General features: G+C 34.0%; 1 protein-coding gene across 1 annotated transcript in view; it reads left to right on the forward strand.

Annotated features, from left to right (window-relative positions):
• The first annotated feature begins 3514 nt into the window (after positions 1-3514).
• Positions 3515-20935, forward strand: part of sn (fascin domain-containing protein singed) — a 62752-nt gene continuing 45331 nt past the window's right edge. Inside the window, exon 1 of the mRNA XM_090104235.1 lies at positions 3515-3740. The gene's annotated coding sequence lies outside the window, so the exon portion shown is untranslated. The remainder of the gene's footprint in view (positions 3741-20935) is intronic.

Here is a 20935-nt window from a genome sequence, read left to right on the forward strand (position 1 = left end):
CTAAACTATTAACAATTCTACCCACAGTCCACAGATGAATTAAATGGTGGTAGGTATATAAAAATTATTATTTAAGTGTATTTTATAGTAACAATATTATCTACATCTTTAATTACTTATAGTTTATACAATGAACGATATAAATATGAAACTTGAAACTGAAACAATACAGCAATTATTTTTAAAGTTTGACATAGGTACATAATATATGCATCTGTTTTTAAATTATACTGGGTTATCTCAAAAGTTTTGGTTTCTTTATGGACCCCGTACGGGTAAAAGCCTCCCCCAAGCTTTGAGCTCTGTTAGTTTTTCTGAAACTGAAATTGTAACTAAAATTGTATATATTTTTTTTTATGGAACAAATAAAGCTTTATTTATTTATTTATTTTATTTATTTATTTATCTCAAAAGTTTTAGAGCAATAATCTAGACTATAAAAGCTCATTTTCCATTTCGGTAAAAAATAAAATTGAAGAGTCAAGTAGGAATAATCTGCTTGCGGAAAACTGTTAACAATTAAACGCTACATTTTCGGAAGAATAATAATACCTAGATATAAACAGTAAACTACCAAACAGTTGTGGCACAAAAGCATAATCCCATAGCTTAGCGTATACAACTATATACTATGTAATATAAGTATGTACATATAGTAGGTACTTCTGCAAGTTAAGCTTACCGTTAATCAGATAATGTATTAGCACAGACTAATAATAATATACTACGTATATTAGTCAGCAAGATAAAGTAGGTGTCAACTGCCATACTAACTTTTAAACTAACTTGTCTGCCTTAAAGCTTATAACTATCAGCACAGAATAATAACTATAGTAGTTAGCTATTAGTTTTAAGTTTAGTTTGTAAAAATCATAACTTGGTAATTTCTGTGAAAAAAAATACAACATGCTATAATACCTACCGCCTGACACTAACATAAAACCGCCGCTTTATTCTCATTCATTCGTGGTCATTAGAAAATGTTATATTTAAAATTCTAATACTAGATGACTATTAAATTAATTCGGTGTAAAGAAAGAAGCGCAGTATCATATCGCACCATCTGCATCGTCGAAAATGCAGCGGAAGTGAAGGTGGTGCTTTACTCACTACACAACGAGATATCTGTCTTTCACAACTAGCTGGTATCACCTCCAAACTGCTACTATACAAACATTACATTACATAATATAATACATACAATACTAACAAATAATTTAAAGTTAAATTGGATGTAATATTTAAAAATAATTGTGGATTAATTTGGAGCTTTTTGTTTAATTTCCCACGAGTACATAATATTATAAATTTCAAATGAAAAATTTAAAAGCTGACTCATTAGTCAATTGTATGATTGTATTTGTATCATACCGACCATAATATAATCACTTTACAGCGAGCGTTCAGCGTGGAAAGTTGCTAAAAAAATTTATATTCGCATGGTACCAGCTGCAGCTGCGAAAAAACACTGTTTTCAGGTTTGAAGCAATATCCCCTGCACAGTGCGTAGCTAACAGATTGTTATCAAGACAAGCGATAAACTCTGCCTTACGGAGCGAGTCTGATTTCTAAACGTATAATCTGAATGCTTTCTATCTCCTCTCACTTTGCAACTGCTAACAATGAAAACAAAAATAATGGATATATATATGTATTAATTTGTGGCTCTTGCAGCCGATATGCATTGGCCGATGTTTTACTTTTCAATACAGATAAACTTGGCATGGAAATTAAGAATTGAAAAACTAAAATAGGTAAAATCCACAGTGGTCAGAGTTGAAATAATAAATACACTATACAGTCTACCTGAACACCACCCTTGGGTAGCTTTTTTATATTAACAAAATTTACTATTTTACCAAACATATTTTTTTAATTAGATTATACTCTAAGACACTATACGTAGGTTAATTTTATTATAACGTCTAGGTCTCTATCCACAATTTCACAATAATTTGTCTATTCGTTTCTGTAAAACTTCCAAACTGCTTCACCAAATTTGACGAGACGTTTACTGGCTGATTTAATACAGTTAGCTTGGGCTATTAGTAATTTTGAAAAACAATAGAAATACCCGCAAAAAGCCTCATTCAAAGCGGACGAATTCACGAGGACCACGTAGAAAACAACTAAACAATTAATTATTACAAAATATGTAATATAGAGTAATGAACAAACGCTCCTGCAATATGTAGGTACAGATTAAAAATCCTCGCAGAATTCCTATCGATCCCACCCATGGAAATATTACCTATACTTCGATCCCACCCCAGACGGCAGACAATCGGGCTTTGGCTCCGATCCAAAACCCAGCCTCAATGAATGCGTTTCAGCCCACAGACTATAGAGGCGGCTTTAAAATATAATATTTTATCTACACTAATATTATAAAGAGGAAAACTTTGTTTGTTTGTTTGTTTGTTTGTTTGATTGTAATGAATCAGGCTCATAAACTACTGGACCGATTTTAAAAATTCTTTCACCATTCGAAAGCTACATTATCCACGAGTAACATAGGCTAGGTTTTATCCCGGAAATCCCACGGGATCGGGAACTATGCGGGTTTTTCTTTGAAAACGCGGACGAAGCCGCAGGCGGAAAGCTAGTCTGTAATAAAGGCGAATTATTTTCTGCGCAACGGAAATTGCATTTGCATGAAATCTTGAATTTGAACTTTCAATTTGCGACTCGAGCTAATTTCATCTTGTGGATTTTAATTTTATTTTATTTTTAAGACTTTCGGTGTAAGTATTTGGAAATATGGATGAATACCAGTTAAGTATAATATAGTTAAAATAATAATTTATTATTTTTGTTTAGTAACATTTGATGCCAGTTTCTGGATAAAAAGATCATGAAATATTGATGTAGGTAAAGTACTATGCACATTTTATTCATTACTATAATATAATCTACAATGTAATAATTACAAATTACAATATTAACACAATTAAGTTATCAATTCTGAATGAATATTATACTTAATATCAATATCAATAATTATCTTCTTATCACATTAATATTAATTAATTATTTATACCTACCCAATAATAGGTATTAAAAATTAAAACTAGGTATATCTCAGTTCAATATTGAAATTATTATTTATTACTTAATTTTATTCCTAAATCTTAAAGCTAGGTATCGAAAAATATCTAGTAGGTAAAACAAGCGGTCAGTTTGTGAAATAATGAAAGATCCCATATCGCATTTACAATGCAATGTTATGAACTCCTCTCTAAGTGTAATGACCTCAAGTAACCGTTAATAACTTAATTAACGAGCCATGAATAACATTTTTCACATAAATCACGTAAATGCAAAAATGAATGAAGATGTTCCCTTCAACTTTCACGGGCAAAATGTCGGAAATTTCGCGTCACGGTGTCATTTCATTGGTAAGTTTAAAATTAGATCGCGCTCCGATTGGCCGAAATCTCAACGGGTCAAACATTGCTATGTTCAGTCGAGTCATCTCGATGCACAGCCCTCGCTATGTTCAATTCAGTCAGTCCGCCGCGAGCTGTTGTGGGGGTACGTTGTTGCTCAGAACGCATTTGCGCAACGCCCGTTTTATTTAAATAGAACTGTAACAAATTTTATGAACAATACATCTAATAATTTTAACATAAACTGTGTAATAAATATACGTTAGTGTAAGACTTATTTGAATAGAAGTGAAGTGTTATTTCGCGATCGACGCGATCATTTCTTTGGTGAAGTCGCTGAAGTGTAAAGAGGTAAGTTTTTATGAATTTTAGCGAGAATGCGTGGTTACAGGGAGCCCGTGCCGGGTGGATGGCCGGCGAGACAGTCGGTAGTGCTCCGCGTAGGGGAGTCGGAATCGATTGTCGGCGCTCGTGCCTACATACCTATAGCGGCTACACCCTCGCTCTCCTACCCGTCTATTTCTAAAGGGGCCATCAATTAGTCAGATAATCACGTATATTTTAGTTGTTTAAAATATGATAATGATTTGTGTAAGATCACGTAGAAGAGTGCGTAGGGTACAGTCGTGAAGACACGTTCTATTATTACTAGACACGTACGGATTTGCATTCCTGCCGTGGTGCACTTAGTGTGGGTGAATGTACCCACAATGTTTCAAGGACATGCTAAATGCACTATAGAATGACCTTAATTTTTTTACTTTTCTTATAAGATTTCTTTCAGATTCTTAGGACTCCATTTGCATATTTTATGTAGATTGTTAAAGTAGGTATAACAGCTATAAACCCACTTTAGATGGTATTTTCTCATTACTTTATAAAGAACAATGGAGGTACATTATAAAATCATTTGAACCAACATTTTATTTCATTTAATAGATAGTTATATCGGGGCCACCCGCAGTACATGCGAGCGATGTCATATTTGTTAACGCAGCAAACTATGGCCACCCTGCATCGCCTTAATGCATACATATTGTATTTCTTCAAACGCTGCATTTTTGTTTAGAGATAAGTTTATTAGTTTAAGTTTTAGTTTAATTCATTCTGAATGTAGAAAGCACTAATTAAAGACGTGTAAATTAAATCTTGTGTTTTTAAAAATCGTCCTTCGGTCCGTCGAAATTTGAGTGGCGCAGCCGGTAGGATGCTCGATAATATCCTGCTGCCGAGCTATCAGTAAAGCCATAATTAAGGACCTGTGATAGTGCGGTACAGACGAGTATCCTCGAACTAAATAAATAACTCCCGCGACGCGTACGCGTAAAAAACTGAATCGCTGCAGTGAAACGCGTACGGAGACCTCAAGGACGAGCATTCAGGATCATAAGTGAAGGACATGGGAGCGAGCAGACTGTGAGTAGACCTCTTCACTCCTGTTTTTCATATTCCCTGTTTTTCACGAAATCCCCGACCCAAAATAGTCGGCCTAATCATTACGTTTATTTGATTTTGTTCATTACAATTATCGTGATAAGTCGTAATTTTTAGTGTTTAATTTTAATTGTTAGTTATTAGTTAGTGATTTTAAGTGTTACTTTCATTAATTTCGTGTTTTAATCGATAAAACTACGCAAAATGGAAGAGATTAAACTCATTCCTAGAGAAATACTATGTATCATTCCCAAATTTGATGGGGATGAAAAACTGTTAAACCTATTTATCAATAAAAGTGAATATATTATAAGGTCATTCCAAGATGCGAGTAATAACGCACAAAACTTATATGTATACCATGCCATAACGAGCAGGCTTATCGGTAAGGCAGCTTCACTGCTTAGTGATTACCAAAATATAACTTCATGGACTGAATTGAAAGAAATACTTACCCAACATTTCGGAGACCCGCGATCGGAAGAGTGTATAGCATTAGAGTTAGAAGGGTTAAAAATAAAACAAGGTGAAAGTTACATACAGTTTTGCCACAGAATACAAAACGTAAAAAGTTCCCTATTTTCAAAAGTGAACCGCTTCACGGATGAAGGGGTCAAAGCCGCGAAAATGATCATATACAATAATACTGCGTTAAATGTTTTTCTGTACAACCTCCCGGAGGACATGATCCGGATTGTTAGATTAAGGGGTTGTAAAAACTTAGAAAATGCACTTAGCGTAGTTACGGAAGAAGTAAATTTTATACAACAATATAACACAAAGATTAGTAAGCCAAAACCTATAACCCAAAACACTTTTCAAAATTCATTCAAACCTAATTTTATTACAATGCCTATAAATCAAAACTTTAAATATGGCAGTCCTCAACAGCCAATTGGTTATAGACCGAATTTCGCCCAACAACCCCGACAAGATTTGATACAACAACCTCGACCAAATTTTATTCAACAGTTAAGGCAAACACCACAAGCCCAAGGCTATAAATTTGGCACACAATCTAATAATAACCACCAATTGCGACCTTTTCAAAATTCCGGTTATAAATTAGGAATCCCAAATCAACAAACAGACCAACCTCGTTTTAAATTTGGCGTACAACATGCCCAGGCACCGAACCCCGGCTTAAATAGCGATGTATCAATGCGTACGGCACCTATGAGGCAAAACGTAACTCATAACATATATTACTGCGATGAACCAAATTATGAAAATTACGATAACTCACCCTTAGATTATAAAGAAAACGCCGCGAACGAATTATACGAGTATACCGATCCGGAAGTAATTGAAAGCAATTTTAATGACAATAATGAATTTCCTGTTACCGGCCTCCGACGAGACAGTGAAATAATTAATTTAAATTATTGTGACAGCTTCTTAAAATTACCACATATTATAGTTCCCGAAATAAAAGCAAAGTTTCTCATAGATACAGGAAGCAGTCGTTCCTTTATAAGTCCGGCCAAAGCAGAAGAATATTTTAGAGATCATAAACAGTATGAACAATTTACAGTTGTTAGTACCCATGCGCAAAGCACTCATGATGAGGTTATAGAAATTCCATTATTAAAAACTTTTAGAAGCGCACTTTCCCACAAATTTTATGAATACAATGTAGACAGTAAGTATGATGGATTAATCGGATCTGATTTACTTAAGAAACTAGATGCAAATATCGATATGAAGCACCAAGTTTTAGAAACATTTAATGCCAAAATACCGATTATATATACGTATAACCCTCCGTTAAGAATCACCTTAGAGCCTCGATCAGAAACTAGAGTATCAATTTCAACTAACCTTCAGAACGGTGACGCTATATTAGATTTTCAGACTTTTCGTGAAAGCGTTCGTATGCCAGCAGCAATAGTCGACGTGTCAATGAAAGTTAATGTAGATGAAAAGGAGCGAAATCTTCAAAAACACTTAACCGATGAAATAGTAAAAGTTAGTAACGATCAGGCGGGAAAATGTGACCGACCCCTGACGCCGATTACAATTTCGTCTGATTCAGACCGAACAGTGCCTATCACTAAAAATAATCGCCCAAGGTCCCCATATTCGATTCCGTCACCTGATAGTAGTACAATAACCATGGAAAGCAGCACCTTGACTGCGACTAACAATAATAGCGAAAATACAGATACGGTTCATTCAGCTCGCGATCTTGATACGGAAGGCATACTGATTCTAGATCAAGCTGTAGATTTTAATAAACAATTAACTCAACAATTTGTAAAAGATCACCACAAACGCACAAAATTCTTATACAAATATCTTACAGACAAAATTATTCATAAGAAACAGGTTATTAAGGATAAGCATGGCGGTGAAAATGAATTCAACATAGACATAGGAGATTTAGTTTACGTTAAAGGATTTAACACGAGACGTGCTAAAGATAAGCCTAGGTATCAGAAAGCGATAGTCACGGGACCGATCCATAGAAATGTTGTGCCAGTAACGACACACAATCGTGAGACTAAAGTTCCAATTAAATACATTAAGCGTCCTCCGCAGGTTACTGCTTCTGACGATCCATGTGATCCAAAACCAGGGCCTTCAGCTGCACCAGATTAAACGGAATCCCGGAATACTACCCCTCCGTGAAGGCTATGCAGTCGTCAGCAATGACACATGGAGAGTTATTAAGGTGTTAGATTTAAAGTTAATATATGACGATTTAGAATTTAATATAAATAGTTATCTATCATTTAGAAATCAGGTTCATAGTTGTATTGATGTAAAAGCGTTAGGTTCCGATTTTATTACAACAGAAATACAAACAGATTATCATATGAATTATACTATTGATAAATTTGAACAATTAATTCCGTCTTCTAGATCTAAACGTGGTTTATTAAATCCACTTGGTTCAGTTATAAAAATTATCACCGGTAACCTCGACAACGAAGATGCTATACAATTTGAAAACACTATTGAAAAATTAAAGACGTGTAAATTAAATCTTGTGTTTTTTAAAAATCGTCCTTCGGTCCGTCGAAATTTGAGTAGATTTGATACGAAAAAGTATAATTTGTTCAAATGAAAACAAAATTACAAAATTGCACTGAATTAGGTAGGTACCTACCTGCTTCGAAATTCAAAATCAGCTTGATTATTTAATTATTGAAAATAATAAAGATGAATTTCCCAAATTTGTATAGGTTAGCTAGCAACCTTCTTTTATAAAATTTGTAACTAATAGGTATTTTAATTTATAAATTATAGCCGAGAACGCTAATTTTAAATACCTAATGTTATTAACCTACCTAGGTATTTGAAGTTAATATAATTTATGGATAACTGCTATTATTAAAAAATAAATAATTTGTCCACGCCGTTTAATTTACATTTAATAAAATTTTACATTTTTCTAAGGTAGGTACCTATTCAGCTGACAGCTAAAAAATAGAATTTATTCAAAAATAAATACTTTTCCATTTATCATAACTCGAGGATCTCTCATCTCTGTTTTGAATAGCGCATAAAAATAATCCGCCTACGGTCCACAATGGTTAATTATTGTAGTAAAAAATGGGCGGGTAATTTCCCGGGCATTTGTGTCCGGAAAACCGGATAATCCGATGCAAGGAACGACGTCATTTTGCTAAATGCACTGTGGTTACATTTAGACTGCTCGGATATTGCAATTTGCATATTAACTGTATCTCTTTTGAGATGGTTTTGTGGATACAATATGCCTCGGCTATTTTTCGTGTGTGTATAGATTTGAAAAGAATTTATTAATTTTAATGAAACCAGTCCATCTGATTGAAAATATCAAGATGTGTTCAGCAGATTTGCGTGTTCTTTGAGATGTTTTTTTTTTTCTAATCAAACCGCTATCAAAATCAAATCAAATCAAAAATGCTATCAAAATAGGTTTAAAGTCAACCAGCAAATAAATACAGCAGAGGCAATGAACCTATTGCACGCCTCATAAGCGAAGCGTTGAGGTGGGTACTACTGTCACTTCGCGCAAAACATCTGATTTTTCAAACTTAAAATGTCTTTATGTATCATACATTGCACTTGTAAGATAATACATACACACACATATTAAGAAAAAACACTATTTTTAACGTTCATGATATTTTTGATGTCATTTTTGTTATTTAAACTAGTTAAAAAACAGTTTAAAAAAGTTCTGTCTTGGACGTCCGTGTGTCTGTATGTGCGGATCCTTTTTCTTGTTAACACGATAGCGACCGAAATACTTTACTAATCGAGTCTTTTTTTTTCTCTTACGCTTGAGTATGCTCAGGAATAGAACCCTTTCATTTTTCAGGGTCTGATTCGATGTGGTTTAATTGTTATTAAATAAACAAAAATAATAATTTTAATAAATATTTATTAAAAAAAAATTATGAGGCGTGCACTTTTGGATTTTCCAAATTATTGAGAATTATTATTCTCATAAATGTTCGCTTTTCGTGGAAAAGCAATTTTCTTCACTTTTTTAGGTTGTACCTAGATGATATTTCATCTCACGGATCTGAAATAAGGAAGCAAGTGTCTAATAACCGTGAAGCAAGTAATGGCTCATAACATCTAATGATGTCCGTAACATCTTAACGGTTTAGCGATCTGCTTAACTGTTCTCTAATTGATGTTGAAATATATTTATGACAACCCAAAACAGTGTGATTTATTACCTATTTATATTTACTTTAAACGGATTCAAATGATTTATTTGACTCGTACTTGTGTGTACGCCACAAGAGGGAGCGTGGTTACGGACAATGAATAAATCGCGTTAGAAATTTGGTAAACAGACTTTATTTGTAAACAATATTTGTGGAAACACACGATACAATACAATAGATGACATAGGTAGTAAGTTACGAGAGAATCAAATCGAATCAAATCAAATCATTTGATTTGATTTAACTTGGATAAAATTGTAATACAGGTAGGTAGGTACATAGCTGTAGTTGTACGAGTAAGGCCAAGCGCGCACCACGATTTTAATTTTTGCGACACGATTTCAAAATCGCGCTGTAGAAAATCGCAGAGAGTACGGTGCGCGCACAGCGATAGTGATCATTACTCACTTTCATCATGGATTTCGTACAAGTTGCTTGTCTTTATTTACTACTTCGGAGGATAAGAAAAAAAAAAGAAAATTCGTCAATATTGGACTCATCCTTTTACAGCAGATAGAATTGTCCAAGGTTTCTTTTATCAAAAATACAATGAACTTCCATGTACAGTGCGACACAAAAGAGATGAAAATAAATGAGGGCGCCACCGTCGCTCATATAGCAACACTGATACTGCGACGCAAGCGATCTTGATACTATAGAATAAAAATCCAAAAATCTATATAATATAATCTAAAATAAATACCGCGATTTAAACCGTTATAATTGTTTCAGTGTAGCAATAGTGTAATTTAAGACAAAAATACATTAGTATTTTAATTGACCTACCTAGGTCAAATTTTACTTAAATGTACATATTTGGAATTAGTTATTTTATAAAAATCGGTCAAGTGTTTAGACTGCAGAGGCGCACATAGAATCAAACATACAAACAAACAAGCATACATGCAGCTCAAACACATTACCCTCTTTCTGGGTCCGTCGGGTAGAAAAAAACAAGGCGATTTGAAAACCACATATTTTTATTTTTTTTGTAGATAAATTTTGTACATTAATATAATTCATCAAAATCTAAATATTCTACTCCTTCAAAGGACTGATCATCACTCTGTTTCGAAGTACTGGCAAGAGGGTACGGGGCATCTTCAGTATCTGTAAATATGATACAGTAAATATGATTTTTTTTTCTTATGGTTTGATTGATTAATAGATAGATAGCTGTATGAAAACAGTTATCACTATACTATGTAGTAAAATCTAAACTAGGTACTTTATTTGAGGCTGGTTGGATTGGATATAACTTCTTGACTAAAATTGTGCTGGTCGCACTATAAAAACTAGTTTTTGTTTACATACAAATAACCTCAAATTAATTTGCGAAAACATAATAATCGCCTTACATACATACATTAAACACTCGTCACTAATGGAATATTCTATTTTACGTAGTACTGAGAAAAATAAATGGAATCTCACCGGTATATTCTGCTGTACGTTTGTAAACGTTTTCCAAATCAGTCAATAAATTTCCAGCTTGAAATTCGGACAAACACCGAATAAAAACTTTATACACCACATCACATTCACGGACACCGCTACGTTTAACCTTTTTCATGATGTCTCCTTTTTTATTTAAATTTCTTGTTCTAAATAACAATTTTATCTCAATAATTCTCCACTTCACGAAAAAACAACAAATTTTTATTCAACTTGACAGCTACATTGCCAATTCAGGGTTGCCAGGTAATGAAAAACGAATTAGTTCCAAAATAATTAATTCCATCTCTTTTATGTCGTACTATATGGATATCCATATTCATTGTATTTCTGATATGGCTGTATCCCAAAAAATTCTTTGGCTATTATAGAATGAAAATTCCGCCAAAAGGCTGCCCTTTGTGCTTTTTTATTATTTTTTATTATTGTAAGATTTATGTATATTTTGTTTCTTGCACAATAAAGTGTTAAATAAATAAGTTGAAACTTTTGACAGATTACTGAGTTTATGTTTACCAAACAGTACCTATACCACTACGATGTTTACTGTTGGACAGACGAAACACAAGTGAAGTGCCGGCCGGGCACGAGTGGGCGATTTTATTATCGCAGTGCGCGCGGTACCATACAATTTCATATTCTGCATTTCATTTTCGCGACAATCGCGTCGCGAGCAGTCGCAGCAAAATGTGACAAATCACAATTTTAAAATCGCTGCGATTATCTAATCGCATGTGCGCGCATTGTCATAGTAACTCATACGTTGTATTTCTGCGATAAAATAATCACGCTGCATAAAGTCGTGGTGCGCGCTAGCTCTAAGCTGTTCTCTCAAAATTCATAACATATATTATGTTCAATATGCAAATATTTTTTACAACACAAGCACGACCTGATCTGGGTCATCAAATTAAAATGAATAAGAGAATTATAGTTTATACACAACGATTAATTGAAATATCTTAACGAGAAGATGCGGCAAGAAAGTGGATAATTGCTCCACAATTAATTATGAATAAAATTAAATTGAAGCATTTCAAACTGTAAATATGTAAATATATGATACAAATTCAAGTGAAAGCTCGATAATTCATAGCACTTGACGAGCAACGTCTTGAATACATTTTATATTGAGATTATAATATGATATTGTAGTGAAAGGCACACAAAATAACTGACTAATTGCGCGCTTGATACCGGCTAATTAAAATAATTACTCGTCGCATGAGTTCGGCATTTAGCATTTTTGTTACCGCACAACAATTATTATAATGTTTGTTTTTGCACTTTTAGTGTTATGCTCGACGCATTACAGAATGCAGAGTGAACTGATTTCCAGTTAATTAAGGGTTGAATCTGACTTCGAGTTTGAAACATTTTATGTTTTAATTAATGAGATATTGTTATTAAATCTCATTGGTGAAATAAATTAGTTTCTAATCCATCTTTTGCGGTATTGTGACTTGAAAGATGGTTTCCTCTAGGTTCACTGTTCAACTACAAGTATAGAATCAGATACGAAATAAGCATAACGTTTTATGGCACAACAAAAAACAGCCAAAACGGAGATTAACGAGATGAATTTATCACCAAATGTATCGAGATCATGAAGCTCTCAAAGTTAATATGCGTATCGATAGTGTTGATAAGTTATCAGAGGGTACATTCAGCTAATTGCCGTGATACGCGCTTATCAAATGGAATCGAATGGATCTGTTGTGTTTGAATGTATGGTTTGATTGATGGTAGAAGGTTCTATGGATAGAGAAATAGTTTTATCAAACAACGTGACATTGACTAAAGCTTTTCAACAAAATGGGAAATAAAAAGCTGTTTATCATGTTTTATTATGTTTTGATTGGTTAAATTTTTCATTGTGTATCGCCATTTTGACAAAAAATCACAGGCATAGTAATTATTACTACCTAATATGAAGTTATCGGTAGAATAAGTGTGATCGTCAACATCGTCAAAGAAAATATGTATACTTAAAAATAAATAAATAAAATTAACAGATTTCCTAAGCGCGGTAAACCGTTACTACATTGCTTCTCAAAAGTTGTCAAGTCAGCATAAGAAAGTGTATAGAAATTTAGAAAGTGACTATTGATATGTGATAGTGATATATAAGCCATGATTTGTCAAAAATAGCTGAATAGCAACAATGATTTGAAATTCATATTTTTGTTTCGTGGAGAACGAAATTTTTGAAGCATTTTTACTATGTTTGAACAAAAATTATTATTGAGAAATAAATTTATTCCAAAAACAAGTATATACATATGTGTCAAGTTATTCTCCTTTGATAGGGTCACGACTCAGGTGAAACAGACAAAAAACAAACAAGACTGTTTGACTAAAAATAATACGAAACGATTGTTTGATTTCAATTGGTCGTGGTTTGTGATCTTATTTTTTCGCGATAAATGATGAAGTACTTTTTACAAACTTTACAATATCATGCTGTAGTTTTGTATTGAAACTTTCATTTCTAGTGTTTCCTTAGAATCGATAACGGAAGCGATTGCCACGCCAGTACGCCACTATCTCAAGTAGAACACAATCGTTCGGTAGCTACAGAAGTTTGAACAAAGAAAATGCTTTTAGGTCTAGGACATACTTGACGGTTTCGAAGACGTAAGAAAGCCAATCGGAATTTGAGAATCTCAGAATGGAATAGAAATATGACCATTTGTGATGCTAATGGTATTTCAAATTGTGAAGGATGAATATTTTTATGTGGGACTTGAACCGATTCAGATTCCCTGATTGAAATATTTAAAAGGATGTGTAAAGAAGTTACTTACATAATCTTATATATAAAAATGAATCGCAAAATGTGTTGGTAAGCGCACAACTCGAGAACGGCTGAACCGATTTCGATAACTCTTTTTTTATTATATTCCTTGAAGTATGAGGATGGTTCTTATGTAGAGAAAACGTAAACATGTACTACGGGCGAAGCCGGGGTGGACCGCTAGTTATTAAATAATTTTGCTTTAGTTTTTAGTACTTAAGTACTTAAATTTAAAACAATCTACTAATTCAAAAACTCATTTGTTTTTGGATCGACGATTGATGACTGATCTTTGGAGTAGTAATTAATTTGTGAACGTAAGCTTATGTCCTAGGTTCGTACCTAGGTAAAGAATTTCAAATTGAAAATACCTTAGTTACACAGTTCGAGTCTAATCAACAGCAACCCTCTTTAACAAAACGACCCTTCAAGGGTTGCGACCCCATGTTGAGAATCGATTGGAGGGTACTAGTGCTACAAATAGAAAAACCAAACGTATGTAAAACGTAAATACAATAACAACTAATTCACAGTGACATTGAAAATGTTGCAGGTGAATAATATTGTAGTGTTGTTGTCACAGGTGTATGGTGTTCAGACGTGACGTCATTTATTTTGACTGAAAAAATCTTACCACGAGACACTTAACGACCGGTCTCAAACCATACATAAATATTGATATGTGACATGCTTTCTCAAACTTTAATCAAATCAATTCTCAATTGAAATCGGCTGTAAGTGATTAAGATTGAATATTTTGCGTATAACTTACTGATGTAGGTGACTTCATAAGCAGCTCTTCAGTATAACAGTTATCTACTTATCTGCAAGTGATTAGTGAAGATTCCCTTAAAAGATAGACGTTACATACTCTGTGCATTGTGCGGGGACTTTGGGGATGCAAGTAAAATTAATTTAATATTACAATCAAATACTAATATATCATCCCTACTAATATTATAAATGCGAAAGTAACTCTGTCTGTCTTACGCTTTCCCGCTTAAACCTCTCAACCGATTTTGATGAAATATGGCACAGACCTTTTATCAAAACACCACGCGGGCAATATAGGAATGTACCACATGCAGTTTGTCGCAATCCGGATATATTAATTAAATTAAGCCTCCCAGTTCCGATGTAATTATACCTAATTTAGAAACAATATAGATTTATCAAGGCACGATGGATCTTGAGACATAAAAGGACGTTTGGAGTAAGCGCGGCAATGTCAACCCAAATACAGATTAAATATGTAAATGGCGTAGTGCTACAGATTATAAATAGTAGCATATAGTAGTTCCCGCGCCAAATATAGACTTCTTTGCGACCTTTGCATTGATATTCCCTTATTTACTGATGAATCATCTGTTTACAATGATCGATATGGTGAGATAGGAATACAAAGTTGATTGAAAAAGAATATTCAATAGTGGCTACATAGTTGTAGTTTTCTTTGATTTTATTTACGTGTTTGAAGATAACTTCATTTTGTCTACGAAGTTACCTATCCTGTTTTGCTTTCAAAAGTAATTATCCTCGAATGTATTTCCCTAATGGGTTATTAAAATTAATTGTTTTACAAATCATTTAACAAAATAAACCAAACAAATGTGAAATAAACTTTGTATATGCGACGGTGGCGCCATTTGGTTTAACAAAGATTTAAAATTAGAACGCGTGTTGCGGTTTTCCTTTATGCCCGCGAATTCCGTCTGCTTGGACAGGAAACATTCCATACTTTTGTGCATATTTATCAATTTTATGTTGAATATTAAACGTTTTAAGCGAAATTACTAGAAACAAACAAACTACATAATATAGTTCAAGATGACCGGTTTTTTGTGAGTAATTTTTAATCTATTTAATGAATTAGAATTTTATTTTTCAGTAATTATTTTTGATGAATTTTGAAAAAGGATAACATTATCATGTATTATATTGGAATAACTTTGTCTCTTGTGTAACTTTTATACTTGTATTATCAATTAAAGAATGAATAGATTACTATCTATAAATACAGCATAATAATTATAAAAGTAATAATCGTTCCCTACACGCTTAAGGGCCTGTGTCCGCGCCATGTTTCAATGCACTTCATTTACGATGCGGCGAACGTTTACTGCCTCTTGACTGGCTGTTATAGGGCTGACACACGCATATTTAATCAATTATTTGAAGAATAACATATGAAGTGATTACAATATGATAATTTAATTCACTTTTATTTTACAAAATAGGAGTCACGTATTAAGCTTTTTTTGGACTCTGTCAACGGCACACTGCACATACTTACGGACAGACAAAAAATGGATTTCTCATAGTATTTGAAAATCATAAGCTTTTTATACAACAAATGCGGGTGTTTTTTTTTAATCAAGAAGAAAAAGGATACAATTTATTCAATCAAGATTCGAGTTTTTATTTCGGATATATTTATGACTCAAACATACTTATTCAATTTACAAACATAACGGCTTCTTTATAAATAACAAGCACATGACATTTTAAAAGGAAAAACATTAGGTGGAACCTGCACTCATAAATAATTTTATGGCGCCTTTGCCATTTCATAGTTTAATAGTACAATACGTAGTAATAAGTCCATTCACTGAATTCCCCTTGGGAAAGTTAATATATTTTAGTAGCGGAGTTAATATTTATAGCATAGCGTGTCGCTTTTACTATAATAATATTCTCTCGTTACCTTTTCAATCTCGCTTTAAAATAAGTTTATTCAGTTTACATTTGGATTTTCATTTCTCTACTTATATCTAGCCACATAATACTCACTGTCTTTCATTACCTGAGCCACTAGTTACTTACCAAAGGAAACATTTGTTTCCGTATGTCTCTATATTTGTAATGTTTTCAGTCAAACAACTGGATTGATTTAAAAAAAAATATTCCACCAGCTACATTTTTCCAGCTTTCTTGTCTCACACGGGCAATATTTTATTTCGTCTTTATCCCGAGTCACTTCGGTCGGCTGGTGTTGTATATTTTCTATGTTTTCTGTTGTGGAAGCCCTAGAGGCAGTCGTAATGTCGTTTAAATGCGGCGCTGCGCACAGTCTGTCACTTGATATGATTTACTTGTAAACAATGGCTCATTCGATATACTATGTTGTATATCTCGAAGCTGTAATAGTTTAATAAAACATTATGGTGGATTGGGATTCTATTGTTTTCTTTCACTAGTTGTTGGTTATAGTTTTATTTCAATAATAGAATTAGAACAGATCAGATATCTACATACAGATGTTTCTTTACAAAGCTTGGGCCGACTATTTGAACACAAAAACCACCGTTATTCAAAATGATAAAAGCTGATCAATATACTATTATACTATTTACAAAAAGCTTTAGTTTTTTCAATAAAAGAAGACTCGTCTAGAGTCTAGACTAGACAGAGCAGACTAAACTATAGTGAGGCTTTTGCCTCACTTAATGACATGAAACAAAAAAACTTCTCAGTATCTATTTAGTCAAGCTATACATATCTCACTGCAATCCTAAAGACAGAACATTAAAACTATCTCAATAAAAAATACGAATGATACAGGCTACAGCCTTGTCTTTAGGCCCATAATTACATCTGTAAGTGCAAAACTTGACATCACCATGTAGTGTGTGGCATTAACATTACCCCCCGCTGATTCCATCTTGTTAAATATCTCGATATAACTCCCGATCAATTTAGGTTAACTTACACGTAAATAAATTTTATGTGTTCATATATGTCCAATTAATTTTATAGCTAAAACATTTCATATATTTTATATAGCAATAATTAATTGGTAAGCGCCATTTTCTAATTCATTTTATCCATTTACGGTGGAACTATTCGAATCCCAACTAAAATGGTAGCGCGCAGGCGTCAGTGTCAAGGTCACGATGCGCGCCGAGTGCGTTGACTTTTATTTTTATTTTACCCACAGACATAGATAGACTACGCAAGTACCGCGATCTGTATGAAAACCAAGCGTGTCATATTTTTTGTACTGACCTTGACGCGTTATGACGTCACGAGCGCTTTTTAGTGATGGTAATTTCATTTTACGCTAAATCGATTAGGACGCCACTCGCGCGGCGATTCTAGTATCGTCCTATCCCATCGAAGTAAATCGAAAGAAATCAGATCAAACTAGATCTATGTCTAAGAGGTAATTAAATAAATGAATCGTAATCGATTACTAAATCGATTCAAGACAGAAAAATGATAATTACCATAGACAGAGGAATGATAAAATAAATTTATAAACCTTTTAATATTCTAACAAGTAAACTAATGTGTTTTAGCTTTTTTTTACATATGCCCATTGCGTTACCGTGTACTACGTACTAGAGAGGCCATCGAAAGAAAGTAATGAAACTGTTAATCAATCAATCTTTATGTCCCGTTGCATCAATCCATTTTTCTTTTATGTTCGGGTTACTTGGAAAACTGAAAAAACAAACATAGTCTAAGCAATAAGGAGTTTTCTTAAAACCTCCCAAGATGACACTTTAACTAATGGCGTCCATGTCATAATATTTATTTTGAGTACCTTTGTATTAAAATACTTAAAAGGTCAAGTCGTATTAAATGACAAAAAAATCTATGCCATTTTTTCTGAAAAATTGCTCCTTCAAATTATCATTTTTCTGTTCGATTATAAAATCGATTAGAATCGAGAACTGTTGCATCAAATGAACATCACTAACCACAAAATTGGACAGAAAAATGAGAACAGAAAAATGAGAAGACGCTATTCATTGCTTGTTATCATACGACTCGATCTTTACCGTGCCAAGTAAAAGCCGCAATGTATTCCGAATCATTTCGTATGATTTGGTATCCGTGTTTGTCACGATCGTTTTCCACAGATATTCTTTATTTGATTTTAAAATAAATAGTGCATATTCTGATTAGAAAATTACTTACCGGTGGAAGGAAACATCTCTGCTAACTCGGCCACTCACAGCTGTGGAGTTTCTACAGTTTATAACGGCGCAATTCGGTATTTTACTTTATTCAGCTTCACGTCTTTCCTTGGCGAACTGCAAGCGCGGACTGTGTGTAGGCCAGCGTCAAGTAAGTTTCATTAACATAGTTTGGACACGGGAAGTACATACACTCGCTTAGTCTATCTTGATACATGTCTGTGATTTTACCCAATCGCGTGCAGCTGCACGATCAGCCAGTATGACTCATTGATTTATTTTTGTTCCTTTCTGAATATTTTGTATCTGTCCCATGAATTAATTACGTGAAGACAAATTCGAAATTTGATTTTTCTATTCTGTTTCTAAACTGGCAATTCTTTTTCTTTTTTTTTATTATATTTTTGAACTATTTAAAAAAAACAAAGCTTGTGTGTTGTGAACTAGCTAGCTTTTTTGTTATAATATTTTGTCGGATAATAATAAAAAAATTGTATATCAAAGCAACGGCATGGAGGTTTTTTTACACGTTTTTGGTTCTATAACGAGACAATGGCAGTTCTATATTTACTCGGCCTATCCCAACAAATGGCAGTGCAGCAAACAAGGAATCTGGACGCAGGCAAAACAAAATGGAGAACGTTTTAAATATAACGCACGAGGATAAATGCGCTTTTAAATATTTTATACACAAAGCTTGTGGTTGCATTGTTTCAGTTCAGAACGCGAGTGTATATTTATGAATGCGAAACTTTTAATACAGAAGATGATATTACATTTAATTAAAAGTTGTTTTCCGTGCCATAGTGTTCGTTATCCGGTGAAATGTTGAAGAATAATATGTGAAAAATAAGACAAGTTAATTAAATTTCGGAATAATTAAGCGATAATTGTCTGGATCCGCTATAATTAGCGCCTTTTCTGCGTGGCGGTGGTGTGCATCGAGCCAACGCATCACGGCCCGGTGCCCCCGGTTTTGGTGCTTTTTGCTAAATTAAGGCCTTATTTAAATAAATTATATGCTGGTGAGAGTTTAGAAAGCGCGATGTGGAATTTAAGACGATTATGTTGTTTTTAGGTGAACTTTAAAGATACGGTGTATCACTGTTTAATTAATAGGCGAGTGTGAGTTTTAAATTAATTGTTTTGAGAGGTTTCCAATGCATATCCATAAATTTTAATGGGACCATATTTATTAAAAGCTTTTTTTATGTTTTCGTTATAAAATCTTATCAGAAATACTTGAAAAGATAAGAAATTCGTACTCCTGTATCCTCATTTATTATGATGACATGAGAATTTTTAAAGTTATTGGTTATTTCTTAATTTCTAAGTTCGATAATTTATTGAACGAAATGTCTGTAATTATATACTAGTATTGAACAAAGTCTAGCCCTTGGTAGAGGTCCGCGCCACGCCGGCGTGCCGCCGCCGAGAGACCCCGGCGCGCCGCCGCCGCCGCCGGGTCACAGAAAAATTGGCGCCGAGTTCAAATTTTGCGCGCGAACCATGTGTCACGCACGCGTTTTTGTCTACAACACGGCAACGTCGCATCGATATAGTAGACAATGTCTACTATATCGATGCCAGGATGCCAGTTGTTTTTCCTTGGCTTGCTGGATTAGCGCGATCGCTTCTATCTATCTCAGCTACAAGCACGCCAAATGAAAGGGTTTTTTCTGTAGCTGGGCTAGTCTTAACTGCGAAGAGATCGCGTCTAAATCCTGCAAAAGTTAACAAAATTATTTTTATTCATGATAATTATAAAAATGATTTGTTACAAATCAGTAACATTCATTGCTATGCAGACGACAGTACGGGGGATGCTCTTTATCCCGGCCGTGCAAACACCTCAAAGGAAAGCCTCAATGAGAGTCGAAACAAACTTGTGTCTGAAGTCGAGTCTTCTCTCCAAGAAGTCTCGGATTGGGGCGAACTTAATCTTGTCGAGTCCAATCCCCTAAAGACACAGGTTTGCGCGTTCACCGCTAAAAAGACCCCATTTGTCGTAGAACATCGGTTTAAGAGTACTCCCCTTAGTATATAACTGAAAATCGGAATCCTCGGAGTTGAAATCTCGAGTGACGTTCAATTCCGCAGTCATTTGGAAGCGAACGCTAAATTAGCCTCGAAAAAACTTGGTGTGCTCAGTAGATCGAGACAGTACTTCAAGCTGGCCCACCGACTTCAGCTGTACAAGGCTCAGGTGCGACCGCATATGGAGTACTGTTCTCATCTCTGGGCCGGAGCCCCACAGTATCAACTCCT

This window comes from Colias eurytheme, chromosome 8 (assembly GCF_061535395.1).
Source record: "Colias eurytheme isolate Ceu_HAF_F1 chromosome 8, ilColEury1 Martin Lab GWU primary, whole genome shotgun sequence".
Taxonomy (NCBI): domain Eukaryota; kingdom Metazoa; phylum Arthropoda; class Insecta; order Lepidoptera; family Pieridae; genus Colias; species Colias eurytheme.